This window comes from Sinocyclocheilus anshuiensis, unplaced genomic scaffold (assembly GCF_001515605.1).
Source record: "Sinocyclocheilus anshuiensis isolate Anshui unplaced genomic scaffold, SAMN03320099.WGS_v1.1 scaffold1932, whole genome shotgun sequence".
NCBI lineage: Eukaryota > Metazoa > Chordata > Actinopteri > Cypriniformes > Cyprinidae > Sinocyclocheilus > Sinocyclocheilus anshuiensis.
Genome location: NW_015555985.1, coordinates 582527 through 588526, shown reverse-complemented (window position 1 = coordinate 588526; position 6000 = coordinate 582527).

The window sequence follows — 6000 nt, the reverse complement described above, 5'->3', positions numbered from 1 at the left end:
GTCGAGGATCTCTTTGACTCTGTAGATGGTTTCATTGGCGACGACCTCGGGTGGGGGGGGGTACCTCATGCTCTGTGGAGGGAGGGAGAAGAGGATTAGTGAAAGGTTTTAGCAGGGAAACGTGGAAGGTGGGTGAGATCCGGTAATGGTCCGACAGGTGTAGCTGGTAAGTGACTTCGTTGATGCGCCGTGCTACCGGGAAAGGTCCTATGTACCGGGGACTCAGCTTCCGAGAAGAGGATTAGTGAAAGGTTTTAGCAGGGAAACGTGGAAGGTGGGTGAGATCCGGTAATGGTCCGACAGGTGTAGCTGGTAAGTGACTTCGTTGATGCGCCGTGCTACCGGGAAAGGACCTATGTACCGGGGACTCAGCTTCCTGCTGGGCCGCCGGAGGCGGATGTCCTGAGTGGACAACCAGACATGATCCCCGGGTTGATAGACAGGATTGTCGGCACGACGAGCGTCTGCATTGACCTTGTACCTCCGGACTGCCCGCTGGAGATGGACATGAGCTGAGTCCCATAGCCTCTCGCTCTCCCGGAACCAGTAGTCTACCGCTGGGACTTCTGAATGCTCCTCGGTCCAGGGAAACAGTGGCGGCTGTTATCCAAGGACACATTGAAATGGAGTTAGTCCGGTGGCTTCCTGGCGCAGGGAATTCTGGGCGTATTCTGCCCAGGGTAGATACTGGCTCCAGCTGTCCTGATGTTCATGACAGTAGGCTCGAAGATATCGTCCGATTTCCTGGATCTTACGTTCGGTCTGGCCGTTGGTCTGCGGGTGGTATCCGGAGGATAAACTGACCGATACTCCCAGGAGGCGGAAAAACCCTCGCCAGACCCTGGAGATGAATTGGGGGCCCCTGTCGGAAACTATATCTTCCGGAAGACCGAAGTTCCTGAATACGTGTTGGAAGAGGGCTTTGGTTGTTTCCAGGGCGGTAGGTAATCCTCGTAGTGGGATTAATTTGCAGGATTTGGAGAACCGGTCTACGGCTACTAGGATGGTCGTGAATCCATTTGAGGGAGGGAGGTCGGTGGCAAAGTCCACCCCCAGGTGGGACCAGGGCCGGTGAGGGATGGGTAATGGGACGAGTTTACCCTCCGGCAGACGACGTGGCGTGGTGGAGACGGCACAGACCGGACATCCCTTGACGTAGCGGGCGACATCTTGGGCAATGTTGGGACACCAGTAACGGTTCTGGAGGAGCGAAAGGGTTCGGTGGCCACTTGGGTGCCCGGATCCCAGGGAGGTGTGGACGGAGTCCAGAAGGGTCAGACGCAGGGTGGACGGGACGTAGCTCTTCCCTTCTGGACCTCCCGGCGGAGCAGGTTCAGTGAGAGTGGCGGCATGGATTTGGTCGTCGAGTGCCCACCGAATGGGAGCCATGAAGACTGAGGGTGGCAGGATGGGCTCTGGTTCTTCCGGGGTTGGATCAGGCTGGAGTGGGCGGGAGAGTGCGTCCGCTTTGACGTTCTTACTCCCCGGACGGTAAGTGACCTCAAAGTGGAAGCGAGTAAAGAATAGCGCCCAGCGGGCCTGCCTCGGATTATGACGCTTGGCTTCTCGGAGGTACTTCAAGTTCTTGTGGTCTGTAATCACCTGGAATGGCTGTTTGGCACCCTCCAACCAATGCCGCCACTCTTCCAAGGCGAGCTTGATAGCCAGCAACTCCCGATTCCCCACGTCGTAGTTCTGCTCCGCCGGGGATAGTTTCCGTGAGAAGTACGCGCAGGGATGGAGTACGGGGGGTTCACCCTTCCATTGGGACAGAACGGCGCCCACTCCCAGGGTCGCCGCGTCCACCTCGACCATGAAGCGGAGATTGGGGTCTGGGTGTGAAAGAGCCAGGGCCATACAGAAGGCGGTTTTGAGATGGAGGAAGGCCCGGTGTGCTTCTGGGGTCCAGGTGAGGATTTTGGGCTTCCGGCGGAGGAGAGAGGTGAGTGGTGCCACCCACTGGCTGTAGTGGGCGATAAAGCGGCGATAGAAATTGGCGAACCCCAGGAACCTCTGCATCTCCTTAATGGTAGTGGGTTGTGGCCAATTCCGAACCGCCTCCACCTTCCTCTGGTCCATCTGTACTCCTGTAGGGGTGACGATGTAGCCCAGGAAGTGGATGGTGGATTTGTGGAATTCACATTTCTCAACTTTTAAATACAGGTGATGTTGGCGGAGGCGTTGGAGTACCCGGGTGACATGGCCGCGGTGTTCTTCTAGATTGGGTGAGTATATTAGTATATCATCGATGTAGATGAGGACGAACCGGTTGAGCATGTCTCTGAAGATCTCATTCATTAAGTTTTGGAAGATGGAAGGTGAGTTGGATAGCCCATAGGGCATCACCCGGTACTCATAGTGCCCGGTGGGCGTTATAAAGGCAGTCTTCCATTCATCACCCCTGCGGTTGCGGTTGAGGTTGTAGGCGCTCCTGAGATCAAGCTTGCTGAAGATGCGGGCACCACGGAGCTCCTCCAAGGCAGCAGGAACCAGAGGAAGGGGATAGGCGAACTTTACTGTCTGGTCGTTGAGTGCACGGTAATCGATGCAGGACCTCACACCCCCATCCTTCTTGGCCACGAAGAAGAAGCTTGACGCTGCGGGTGAGGTGGATGGACGGATGAACCCCTGTTGCATCGCTTCACGCACGTGCTCCTCCATAGCGACTCGCTCCGGGATGGACAGTGGGTAGATATGTCCCTTGGGTGGTTTGGCCCCAGGTAGCAGTTTAATGGCGCAGTCCCATGGCCGGTGAGGTGGAAGGTGAGTGGCTGCGACCTTGCTGAACACGTCCTGGAACGCCTGATACTCGTGAGGAATAGGAGTGACATGCGGGGAGTCTGGGCTTTCCACGGAGGTGGAGCAGATGGAGAGGTTGGTTCGGACGGAGATCGGGACAGGCAGATCCCTTAGACATTCCTGTTTACAATCCGCATTCCACTTGAGTATTTCCCCGGACTTCCAGGCGATGGTGGGTTGATGCTTGGAGAGCCAGGTGCGTCCCAGGACGATGTCCACGACAGCCTCCTCCAGCACCAGTAGTGAGATCCGTTCGGTGTGGAAACATCCCACCCGTAGAATGACCTCTGGCGTGCGGTGCCGCACCAACCCCTTGCCCAGCGGCTTTCCCTGGACAGTGGTGATTTGGTAGGTGGTGTTATTTTTGCAGCAAGGAATTTTTAATCCAGCAAGGCTGCGGGAGGAGATGAAATTTCCCGACGCTCCTGAGTCCACAAGGATTTTGACTGGAAAGGATTGGGTGTGAAACATTAGAAGTGCATCTATATGAGGCATGCCAGATATATCAGGAGGATAGATGGTAATTATCCGTGATCATGGACTCTGGTGCTGACGGTGAGAGGCTGGGTGAGGCAGCGGCAGCGGGTAGGGAATCCGTATGGCAAGCGGTTAGGTGTTGGGAGATGCGGACCGCCTTTTGGAGGAAACCTTCGAGACCCACGGTGTCCTCGAAGATGGACATCTGTTGTCGTAAGACTGGGTTCAGACCACGGCGAAAGGCCGAGAGCAGAGCAGCTTCATTCCAGCCACTGCTGGCGGCAAGGGTGTGGAAGCGAAGCGTGTACTCGTGGATTGATGAATCCGCTTGCCGTAGTTGGAAAAGCTTGTCATGTACCGTAATCTCCGTGGTTGACTGGCTGAATACCTCCCAGAAGTGTTTAACGAAGCGATCCAGCGAGTGAATCCAAGGGCTCTGCGAGTTCCACAAGGCTTCAGCCCACTGCAAGGCTCTTCCGGACAGTAACGAGATGATGAGCGCCACCTTCGCCCGTTCCGTCACAAACAGATGGGGTTGTAACTCGAAGTAGAGGGAACATTGCAGCAAAAACCCGCTGCAGGAGGCTGCCTCACCAGAGAAGCTCGCTGGCCGGGCCATGGGACAGGCTGATGGTGCGGTGGTGACGGTCGGCGAGAGAGGCTCAGGGGAGGCTGTGCTCCGAGGATCCATGAGAGTCTAATTTGAATATTACTCTAAAAGGGGCTGGTCTTCTGTCACATCTGGTCAAGGAGGCAAACAAGCAGAGTCAAGCAAACAGATAATTTATTCAGGTAACTGAGGAAGGGCTTCCAACTTAGGAGAATCGAACTGAGGTGTGCTACGAAAGCAGAGGAAGCAGTCTTATCTGAATATTAATGGTCTGGTCCTCTCACAGATAGCAGAGGATTCCCGGATCGACAGGCAGACAGGTAGGTAAGGGATCCGCGCTGACAAGCTCGCAACCTTGAGACCAGCCGACGAGTGACTGAGGTGCGTGTGTCTTTGAATGGTGTGGTAAGTGGATGCAGGTGTCCGTGATTAATAACTAGGTGATTGTGAACGGGTGTAGACGGTTGGTTCGGCTGGTGAGGCAGGTGATCTCGTGACAAAATCTATAAATTAATATTAAATGTGCATAATAATATTAACAAAAAAAATTTTTAAATTTGATTTTAAAGTTAAAGTTTGATTTTATAATGAAAATCAATGGAAGTTTAATAATGATAGAGCAGGCTGCAAATATAAAAAAATCTATAAATAACAGGTCCCACTATAAATATATCTATAAATTATATTAAAATTTTTGCATAATTTAATTTAGTGATGGTTGAAATAAATACACCTGCTTTAGCATTTAGTATTTAATTTAGCACCTGGTTAAACTGGATTATGGTTGGTTTGTGATAAAAACAGTGTTTGTGTGTGTGTGTGTGTGTGTGTGTTTCACAATACTATGTGCAAAAGTGCTGCAACCCTTCAGTAAATTTGTCCCTTAGCTGTTTTTGTACAGATATCAGATATGGAGACAAGGAAAGGTACTGTACAGTGAAACTAAGTTTAATTGAATTAATTTCTCCTATCTGGAGCTTCAGGCACACTGAACCTTGAGAGAGCATCTGAAATAATTCTCTGCGAGATTAATGAAGTCCACATCTAAATGCCAATGGAGGGTAATAATTAGAAACTTCAGCATGACAATAATACATTCTAATTCTAATAGAATGTCAAATCGCCATATTTCTCCTCTGGCAATGAGGAAATGAGCAGAAGTCTCATATTGGAGAGCTTTTAAATACCTACTGATCATGGTTTTAAATTATTGCCTTTAATTTTAACTTCTCACACAAGCTGTGTGAGTTATGATGAGCAAGAAACTAATTTGGTGAAGGGACTTTCAAGAAAAACTGAGCTCAACTGAGTATCACGACACCAAAATGTCTATTTTGGTTATTTTATTGTTATTTTATTGTTATATGGTACTGAATTTATAGTGATTTTTATATTTTCTGTTTTCACATTATTTCCGTTAAAGTTTGAATTTTTATGTCAGTCTTCCATCATAAAAGTAATCTAGAAGATACTGTGTCTCCCTGCAGGTGACTCTGTTCACTCCATGACTGCGACGCAGACCGGCTCTCGAGCCCAGAGGCACAGGTGGGGCTCAGTGAGGGGCCAAAGCCGAGGACTGGCTGGAAGGGACGTGCCCGTGGCCAAAGACCCCAGAATTAGGTAAGAGTCCCTGAAGTGACCAACTGCCACCAGACGAACATGGCTTGTGTGTTCCCTTATTCCTCACGCTCAAACTGTCATGCCAGTGCAGTTTCAAGCTTTTTTTGAGAACACCATATGTTGCATTTGGACAAGTGAATAGTCACTTAAGGCACATTATGCTCAACTCAACAATTTTGTTTTATTTTCTCACAACTTACATAATTACATAGAAATTATACTTGCAATTATGTTTAGTTGCACAGAAATGACACATCTTGAATGCTATACAGACTATAGCATGTCATATTATCCAGAACAGTAATTACATATTGAGACTTATTGTGATTTTATAGATTGTGGGCGTTTGATGTGTACAGCGCCACAGTTTCTCCATGGAGAAACATTTCAGGAAGCCATAGCAACTCAGAAGACCTCTTTACACCTGACTGATGCACAGAATGTTGACAGTCATCAGGGTTTTGTCAATCTCTGGAAATGGACACAGAGGGTTT